Below are 10,838 nucleotides of genomic sequence, written 5' to 3'. Positions count from 1 at the left end.
TCGAGAAATTCATTGTCTATAAGCATTGTAAAAGTTGTAGATGTAAACTAAACAATATGTTCTACTCACTGGCGCAAATCCCGGGGGGGATGACGGATACATGTCCCCTCCAATCTTGGAACTGAGGGGGACTTCTCCCAAATAATCCGATTTGAAATGTGTTTTTTGGGAGAAATTTGATGATTTTTGTCCGATTGCTACAAAGGAACGTGAGATGTCCCCCAGAATAAGCCTCAAATCTGCAGCCTCCTAACGCTAAAGACAACTCTGATCTTCCACAACATTGTTTTTCAACTTCATAAGTATTTTGGACATCGCCAAAAAAAGTATGGTAACGGTCTTACCCCCCCCCCCCCCCAATGTTGAAGACAGATTTGCGCCGCTGGTTCTATTCACATCTTTGTAAACAGGGCGCAACCAATCCTTTAATTCAGGGATCATTTCAGGTTGTTTCGGGTACTTTTGTTCATGTTGTGGTCAAAATAGTTCCGAAATAATTAACACTACAGTACTTACGTTAAGCAATTTTTTGTAAAAGAAAAAGTGCAGAATAATTAAAAGACCCCAGAGAACAAATATAACAAACACCTTCTTCGCCTTTTTTCACGCATCTATAGCTAATCTTGTTGCTATCGGTAATGATGTATTACGTGTGTCTCTCAACGGAAACTCTGCGAACTAAAGGACATCAAGTTTGTAGTTATTCTTCGTTAGAGGGCAAGGGTAACATAACAATGCAGGATTGTGGAGTAGTGAGTACGCTGTATTTCCAAACTCTTCATCACTTGCGCTGATTAAAACAAACAAACAGAAAAAAATAACGTAAAAACTTTTTTGAACTAATAATGCTTCTCTACAGATGAACATTTTGTTTGCAGCAAAAAGTCGCTAAATGTGTAAGTAGGTAAATCGTCATTTAAAAATCACCCAAAAAAGTCTCCAATCGGATTTTTTTTTGTCGTTATCGTAGGGCGACCATACGTCCCGTTTTGACCGGGACAGTCCCGTTTTAGGGGCGTGTCGCGGCCGTCCCGTCAGTAGATGGAAAAAAGTAGTATTCGTCCCGTTTTATGTAAATGAAAGAAGTAAATAACAAACCCAGTACCTTTACTCCTTTTAAAAGTATTAATAATAACAAAGCGGCAAAAATTGAACTGAAAATCCCTATATTAAACATACTCTATAGTTCGCAGTACTGCTCGAAAGGCAGCAGAGGTTTTAGCAGTTGGTTGTGTGTTAAACAAACTTCAACGTGTCTTTCCTTTTTCATAAGTACCCGCTCTGTAACGAAGAGAGAGAGGGGGAACTCTGATATCAAGGCACTGATAAGAACAAAGGTAGATCTAAAAGTCTAGTGTTGCAAGAACCTGTCCCGTTTTTAACTGAAAATTTTATGGTCACCCTACGCTATCGTTGAGGTCGAATTCCCCTTATTTAGCGACTTTACCCAAAATTGGCAACATTGACCCCCACCGAACAACACCCCGTCATCTTGAGCCTAGCCAGCATAATAGTGGGACGTAAAACTTAAAGATTTCATTTCGAACAACACTCCCAGAAACCTACTGTTATACTATTCTCAAACCACCCTTTCGTACAGTTCTCCCTATTCGAAAAAAAAAAAATTGTAAATAGCAGTGTTCATACATAAATATGGAACTCAATTTCCCTGAATTTTGCAGGTTTTCCAGGTATTAATTTTGCAATTTCCAGGTCTAGTGGAAGAAACTAATAGTACGAGAACACATAAATTTTAAGAATACTATATTTATATATTTGAGAATGGCCACCCTTCTCCCCAATGAACGATTGCAATTAAATATTGAGTCACAAGAAAATAAATAATTAAAATAAATAAAATTTAAGTTGAAAAATATTAAGTTGAGAAGCCTACTAAGGAAATTATATAATACTTTTGTTCCATACTTGAATACATTCAAAACATACAAAAAAATATTGGCTTGGGGAAGAAAAAAGGGCCCGCGAGATTTTAACTGATTCTTGTAGTACTCGACGACAGAAATAGATTACTGAAAGAATTTTCAAAATCGGCACAGGTAAACATGAAGAAAATCGCATTTTCAGGTACCGGTTCAAAATGAGAAGAAAAAAGGACCGCGAGATTTTAACTGATTCTTGTAGTACTCGACGAGAGAAATCGATTAGTGAAGGAATGTTCAAAATCGGCACAGGCAAGCATGAAAAAAAATCCCACTTTCATGTACCGGTTCAAAATGGGGAAGAAAAAAGGGCCCGCGAGATTTTAACTGATTCTTGTAGTACTCGACGACAGAAATAGATTACTGAAAGAATTTTCAAAATCGGCACAGGCAAACATGAAGAAAATCGCATTTTCAGGTACCGGTTCAAAATGGGAAGAAAAAAGGGCCCGCGAGATTTTAACTGATTCTTGTAGTACTCGTCGAGAGAAATCGACTAGTGAAGGAATTTTCAAAATCGGCGCAGGCAAGCATGAAGAAAATTGCACTTTCATGTACCGGTTCAAAATGGGAAGAAAAAAGGACCGCGAGATTTTAACTGATTCTTGTAGTACTCGACGAGAGAAATCGATTAGTGAAGGAATGTTCAAAATCGGCGCAGGCAAGCATGAAGAAAATCGCATTTTCATGTACCGGTTCAAAATGGGGAAGAAAAAAGGGCCCGCGAGATTTTAACTGATTCTTGTAGTACTCGACGACAGAAATAGATTACTGAAAGAATTTTCAAAATCGGCACAGGCAAACATGAAGAAAATCGCATTTTCGGTACCGGTTCAAAATGGGAAGAAAAAAGGACCGCGAGATTTTAACTGATTCTTGTAGTACTCGTCGAGAGAAATCGACTAGTGAAGGAATTTTCAAAATCGGCGCAGGCAAGCATGAAAAAAAATCGCACTTTCATGTACCGGTTCAAAATGGGGAAGAATGAAGGGCCCGCGAGATTTTAACTGGTTCTTGTAGTACTCAACGGGAGAAATCGATTAGTGAAGGAATTTTCAAAATCGGCGCAGGCAAACATGGAGTAAATGGCATTTTCATGTACCGGTTCAAAATGGGGAAGGAACAAGGTCCCGCGAGTTTGAACCGCTACGATGTATGTTCACGAATGTGCCCGTCTTCTCAAATTTAGTTAATTACTGTGACACTGAAACATGTGACACAGAGTCACATTGTGGATGACTCTGCAATCGGCAACCACTGCACATATACTCCTCCCGCCCCACAGTTTGATTATTTCGATCCATTCCTCACGTGCTAACGGCATGGTTCAACATCTGCAAGAAAGAGGTAAATGTAACGTTCAATTGGCAATAGCTTTCCACCAAATTAAGCTGCATGAAATCTGATTGCATATTTGACATACTGAGAAAATTCTAGCCCGTGGCCATATGTATCACATATCCCACCAGTTCATAAAAATTTTGAACACAAAATTACGGTCGTCCGTGTGACGTACTCCCAAAAGGCCTAATGTGTATCACCCACCTCACATTCAATTTAACCACATCTGTGTAGAATTTATAAAGGAACTTCTTATGATGTATACAGGATGTCTCAAAAGTTCCCTAACATAGGGTAACTCTGTTATCAGAGTTACAACAAAATGTAAGAGGAAAAAAAATCTCGAAATATGACGTTTTCAATCTAAAGTGAACACTTTAAAAAAATCGGACGAGATGTTTGTGCTGTATACTCTTTATGCACCCAATTTTAAATGAAAATGCAACGTTGCCATTTACCTGAACCCACAACATAAGTGAATGAAGTTACTGTTTGAAACGGAGGCTGGCCATCAACATGTTAGCGTAAAAGACAGTAACTTCACTCACTTATGTTGTGGGTCCAGGTAAATGGCAACGTTGCATTTTCATTTCACATTGGGCGCATAAAGAGTGTACAGCGCAAACGGGTCATCCGATTTTAAAAATTCCTTCACTTTAGATTGGACACATCATATTTGGAGATGCTTTCCCCTCCGACATTTTGTTATAACTCGGATAATAACAGAGTTACCCTATGTCAGGGGACTTTTGAGACACCCTGTATATCTTATTTAATATATGTTTGATGTCACTATATCTGTAGTATAATTTAGTTTGTTTAAATTTACAATTTAATAAGTAGATTCGGATTTACATGCGTAGGATTTTGTATGCATCTAACTAATGAATTCTTTTATATTCATACTTAACTTAGTGACTTGGCTTTGGACTGCAACTGATTATTGTAACCCATTATTGCTTGAGAAGAAACAAGATATCCGAATCTTCATTTGGAGAAATCAAAGGTCTATTGGAAAGCTGGGAATTACAACCATTAATTTCTACATTTCAAGGTGCGTAAATTATATATTCTGTGTTTACTATTACTATTATTGGGTTTAGAATCAATCAAGCATTTCATGATATTTTAGAGGGATCAAGATGGGTGCCGGATAGATAAGTATTTGAGCGTCAGGCTCTTATTTCTTTTCAATTTAATATTTAATCAATGATTATTTTTCTCCCTCATTATTCCACCAAATCGTATTCCAAGATCATAAATTTTCATTACTCATTTGTGACCGTCAGCCTACATAACATATTCGTAGGACGTAAAACAAAGATTTCGTTATTATTGTTTCTATCTCTTTTCTCCATAGCTGTGAAAAATAATGCCTTCAACATCATAAATTTGTATGCCACTTGCCTGCTTTCGCCTTCAGTCGTCTTACTCTTCGGACATCACGAAGCAAAGCAGGTACTTTGCAGTTTTCATAGTTTTGAAAGGATGTGACATAACATAATGATGTTGGTGTTGCGATGTTCAGTACCGTAGATAATTAAACAATGCTAGTAAACAAATCGAGTAGCAATTGTAACTTTTTAGCTTACATGCCTTTCAGACCGGCCATTTTATTTTTTTTTACAACATATTGTTATTTCTACTCTCTATGAAATATATTCTGAGGTTGTGTTTTGGGGGACGTGGTAGCTCAGTTGTGGAGCGTTCACCTCTCCTGCGTGAAGTTCCTGGATCGATCCCAGCACGTGCTAAATGGGCTTTGTGTTGGAGAAACACTGTGTGTGATTTTTCTCGGGGTTTTCCCGTTTTCTCACACATTTTCATTCTACTATTCCATTCATTCTCATCATCATCGTCTCCTTGAGCATATCCGGCATAATCGTGGAACGTAAAACTCAAAAATTTCATTTCATTTCATTTCATATAAACTTTGTTGCAAAGTAACCTGATAGCTGAAGATACTTTGCAACACATACAAAAAAGTATTTTCAGCATACGAACATAATGTTTCTGTGCAGTGTTTTCTCTCTTCTATTGATACATTTCACTTCCTACACAAAACTGCATGCAGTCTACAAATATTGAGGTTGGACTTACGGTACCGGTGTCAGTACTTAGTACGAATTATTGATATTTGTAAAGAAAATTATGTATTTTCTGGTACCGTCATAGGAACCACGTTCTGATAGTTTAGTATGTCCCACAAAAATGGCAACTCAAGAACAGCAAAAATCTTCGAGATCTGATTTACCTTGGTTGCTCTTTATATCCAAGAATATCATCCCAACCGTAATCAGTGGAAGATTTACGGGATTTGAGGCTTTCAGGCTGAAGCTCACCCAAATTACAGGATTTCTTTTTTACAAAATTCTGATGTTAGTCATTCCTATGCGTCTACGCTTCAAGCCCTTCAAAAAGTCTAGTCGTTTCTAAATAAAGGAAGTCTTTCTGTGTGAAGTCACTCTCAAACTATTTTTCTGAATCCGCCGCTTTTCGTAATTTATTTTCCAACAAGAAATCCATCCCGACATTTACCTGAATAGGAAATTTTCCTAAAGTTAGATGGCAGGAGGTACCCGTAGTAATAATTTCCTATCTGAGGGGTTACGTTTGATCGGTGCAAAGTAGCCCCGATTAGAGGCTGAAACAACCTTCTCCCAGTTTTATTTTTCTATGACTTTAAAACGTTTCACACTTCAATTTCAACTATTGTCTCAAAGTCCCATTATACACAGAGTATTCTACGAAACTGACTTGACTTTGACGAACATTCTTGTAGGTGATATCTTTCAAATTTTGTCAGCCTTTACAGTGACTGCTTTCCATACCTCTACAACAACAAACCCTTCAGGTAATTAGAACTGATGTTAACCGCCAACCAAATAGTCAATGTTCTATCTTACGGTGACAGTTGAAACTTTCTCTTTACAGTCCATCATTTTACCGACAGAGGACTGTGAAACTTTTGCCGTATTTTGTGCAAAGTTAATCCTGAAGTGCAAAATAATCCCGTCTTATGGTACTTACAGAATATTAGTCAGTAATTTTCACATTAATTTTAAAGGTGACAACAGTTGGAGCCTAGGGCTGTGTGATATTTAAATCGAACGGTTGATATTTTCAAATATCAAAACATCGATATCGAAATGTTTGATCGATATATCCATATTCTTTTCTCTCTTTCGTATTTCTATATTTTCGATTTTTGATATTGTTTATATTTCGATATTGCTGTATTTTTCAATATTTCGAACAAGTTTCGATAGTTTGTCGATATCGATTATCTATATTTAAATTCGGATATCGCAAAGCCCTATCGAACCCTTCGGAAATGAAGTTTTTGGCTATGGACCTGATTAGGGATGCACACGAGACAAGACGAGACATAATTTTTGTTACGAAATTCGAGACGAGACAGAGCTCTTCCAATAGAAACGGATCCAGTTTTCGAGACGATACATAACTTTCGCGGCACCTTTTCGAGAGGAGACAATCTCAAATCTTTTCTCTTGCGCATCCCTAGACTTGATCACGAGTTCTCAAAAAAAAAAAAAAAAAAATTGTTAATGAGAAATAACATCTAAATACAATATCGGTAGCTAAAACATTTTTGTTTTCATTCTTCAGTAATGCATTGTTATTAATCTCAGTATTTTATAGTGTATTCTTAAGCTTAAGGTGATGTATAATTAAATTTTGAATTCAGTTAACTTATTTTGTTTCTTAGATTGTTTTCAAAATGTATGTACAAACGTTTATTTTCATTTTTGAGTGTTTAAAGTGACGTATAGTTATTAAACATAGTATTTAATATTGTACTCTTAACGTGAAAGTGATATACAGTTAACTTTAGAATTCAGTTAACATTTTTCTTTCTGAAATTGCTTTAAAAAGTATGTAAAAACGTTTTTTTTCTTTTCTTTCTTGAGTGCTAAAAGTGATGCAAAGTTATTAAGCTTACTACTTTATATTGTATTCTTAACCCTAAATTGATACACAGTGCGTTTTTGAATAAATTATGTCAAGTTATTTGAGTGACGAACACTGATAGAAAATCCTGACTATTACTGGAACATTTTGATTTTAAGGTGAGGACTACTGGTGCAAGGATTTTAAAATATTGTTTTTCCTTCTACTCCTTTTTGAATTCTGACTACATGGTCATTATAGGAAGGATCAGTGAGTCTTTCCAACTACGGTATAGCTCCGACAGATTCACAATGCTCAGAGAAAAGACAAAATAGTATGTTTTCAACCTTAAAGTGAGAACCACTGGCGTTTTTACCCTGCTATGCAAAAGTAAGTGAGTACTCCAATGGGGTTCCAATGCGGTCCCTAATTTCTGCATTTTAGATATATGGAAATACATGTCTCTAAAATGTAAAGAACTGATTTTTTTTTAACTGAAAACTGCAATTCGGTAAGCCTTATGGATACCGAGATATGGGAAAATAAAGAGAGATACTATAGGTATGTGGGTCTTGCATACTTGACGCTACAATTCGGAAAATGAATTAAAATATGACTAACGGCCATCAAGATGATGTCAAATAAAGGGGGACCAACACAGTTAAGGGGTTTTCGTGTTAGATTTCGCTAAAATTTCCGAAATCGTTCATGGACAGTTAATAAACACCAGTAGCAATTTCATCTTAAAGTAATTAGATATATTCATGGGGTGTTAGAACATCATGGAGTCTACCAATATTAAATTTTAAAAACTTTTGAAAATATAATGTGACATTTGTAAACAGTATTTGAAATATGTGTTTACCCAAAACTTCCAGCTAGTACATCTAACATCTGGAGAAACACTGTGAAATAAAAGTGTATGAGATCTTGAAATTTCGGAAACAATTATTGGTCGCAACAAAATTAAATAAGATGGTACTTCTATGGGTTAAATGAGTACCTCAGTACAATTTCGATCGAAAGATTAGTTCAGTCCTAGGTTTTCTTCAGGCAATTCCAATGGTTCATCGAGCTGTACAAAAGAATGAAAATTCGCTGTCAATATCTAAGATAGTAACCAAGATAAAAGGAATTATATATTTTATGGCGTAAAAATAGAGATCTTTATATATTTGTACTTTTGGGTCTTTCCTATAAGAAAAAAAATCAGAAAACTACTGTATATACCTTAATAGACAATTCAATGGGCGGGGACACAGTAGTTTAGTGGTAGGGTGTTTAACTAATCTTTTTTTTGCAGAAACTATTGGAGTATTCACTTAACCCGTAGAGATACGATCATACTTAACTCCCTATTTAATTTTAAATTAAATAAAAGGAAATATTTCAGTGTAGCGACCCACGATTATGCATTTCAGTCTCAGGGAGATTTTGATTAAAGCAAGTGAATGTCGTTGGCAGAATTGATGGAATGCAAAGGTGGGAGGAAAGAGAGAACCCCGAGAAAACCCACGAATACGATGTCCACTACAAACTGACTTGGCCGCGGATAGAACCAAGAACCCAATACACCAGAGGTAAGCACTCTACCACTAAGCCACTGTGCCCCCGCCAATTTAATTGTCTATTAAGGTATATACGGTTGTTTTCTAAAATTTCTTCTTCTTACAGCAAAGACTCAAATGTACAAATCCATGTGGGTCTCTATTTTTACGACGTCATAAAATACACAATTCCTTATATCTCGTTTGCTATATTAGATATTGACAAAAAATGTTCACTTTATTTCAGAGCCCGATGAACGCTTGGAATTGTCCAAAGAAAATTTAGAGCTGAATTAATCTTTCGATCGAAATTGTACTGACGAGTCTGCGGTACTCACTTAACCCATAGACGTACCATCTTATTTAACTTTTGTTAGGATCAATAATTGTTTTCTGAAATTTCAAGATCTAATACGCTTTTATTGTATGGTGCCTCTCTAGCTGCTAGATGTACTAGCTGGAAGTTTTAGGTAAATATATATTTCTAATACTCTTTATAAATGTCAAAATATATTTTCCAAAGCTTTTAAAATGTAATCTTGGTAGATCCCATGATGTTCTTAAACTCCATGGAAATACCTAATTACTTTAAGATGAAATTGCTACTGATGCTTATTAACTTTCCATGGCCGGTTTCGGAAATTTTACCACCTAACACGAAAACCCCATAACTGTATGGATCCTCCCTTTATTTGACAATATCTTGATAGTCCTATTTTAATTAATTTTCTAAATTGTACTGTCTAATATGCAAGCTCCACGTACCTATGGTGTCACTTTTTATTTCATCATATTTCGGTAACTGTTAGGCGTACCGACTTGCGGTTTCGGTAAACACACACCTCTAAGGTTCTTTAAAACGTTATTAAAACATATTTTAGAATGTTTAGAAATGAGAGTTCTGCGAATATTATGGTACCCGAATACCCCCATCAGGGCGTGTGTGTAGTGTATTTAATTGAAACTACTTTTGAGGTGGTTGTAAGCTCTCGTAATTACGTTTCCGAAACTGCCCATCTAGTACGCAAACCCCACATTTCTATGGTGTCGTTCTTTATTTTCCCATATCTCGATATCCATAAGGCTTACCGAGTTGAGGTTTTCGGTAAACAGATATCAGTTCCTTACATTTTAGAGACATACATTTCCATATATCTAAAAAATACAGACATTAGGTACCCCATGGTACCCCGAACACCATTGGGGTACCCACTTACTTTTGAATGGTAATACATTTTGAGTTGTTGTTCAGCATCAATAAACACCTCATATTTTTTCTACGTGCAACCCAAAAGTCCATACCTGACCGAACAGATTTTTTCCATTTAATCTCAAAAAGGTTAAGATATTTTGTATTGTTAAGTACAACCAAATTAAACACACTGAATATAACATTTTAAATATTTTCTGATTTTTGTTGCAGGTATTTCGTGCTTCAAACCAGGATTCTGCTTGAAAGACAGTCAAAAGAAGCAGTGTAGGTTGTGGCTAAAAGTACGTCCTTTCTGAAGACAGACCCAGTTGTACTTACATTATTTTGTACGAATATATAACCCTAATAAAGATACTGTACCACAAATTATTTCTTTCTTCCATAAATTATAATAAAATATTATCTCTGTTTAAAGAAAATGATTGTTAATGTTAAGTCATTTTAATTCTTTTTCTCTGTAATAAGAACATTATCCCTCGCAATATTTTTTATCTTTGTGCTATTGCGATTGGATGAAGTAAAATTCTATACGAAGCACTATTATTTCAGACATGCATTAATAACTAATGTATTGTTCTGTATGTAAGACAATGTGTATACTGAACATGTCTAGCGAAGGTGTTGTTTTAATACAGAATCTATAACTCAGCTTTTCAGTAGTCAACTTTATTGGGAATCCGAAGAAAGAAGTTTTTTTTAAAAAAAAGTTGGACTTGTGTGTGTTCGTGTTGTGTGTGTGTTCGAATTCTGGACTAATCCAAATTATCCAGAGAAATCATTATATATTTCTTTGTTGCTATTTCAGATGTATCCTTTATCCAAGTCGTATGAAACGGAGACTTCATACATCGCTATACTTTCTATGAACTATGTTCCGTATTTACT

This window comes from Thermobia domestica, chromosome 6 (genome assembly GCF_964235325.1).
Source record: "Thermobia domestica chromosome 6, izTheDome1.hap1.1, whole genome shotgun sequence".
NCBI classification, from domain to species: domain Eukaryota; kingdom Metazoa; phylum Arthropoda; class Insecta; order Zygentoma; family Lepismatidae; genus Thermobia; species Thermobia domestica.
This window is presented reverse-complemented; position numbering follows the sequence as displayed.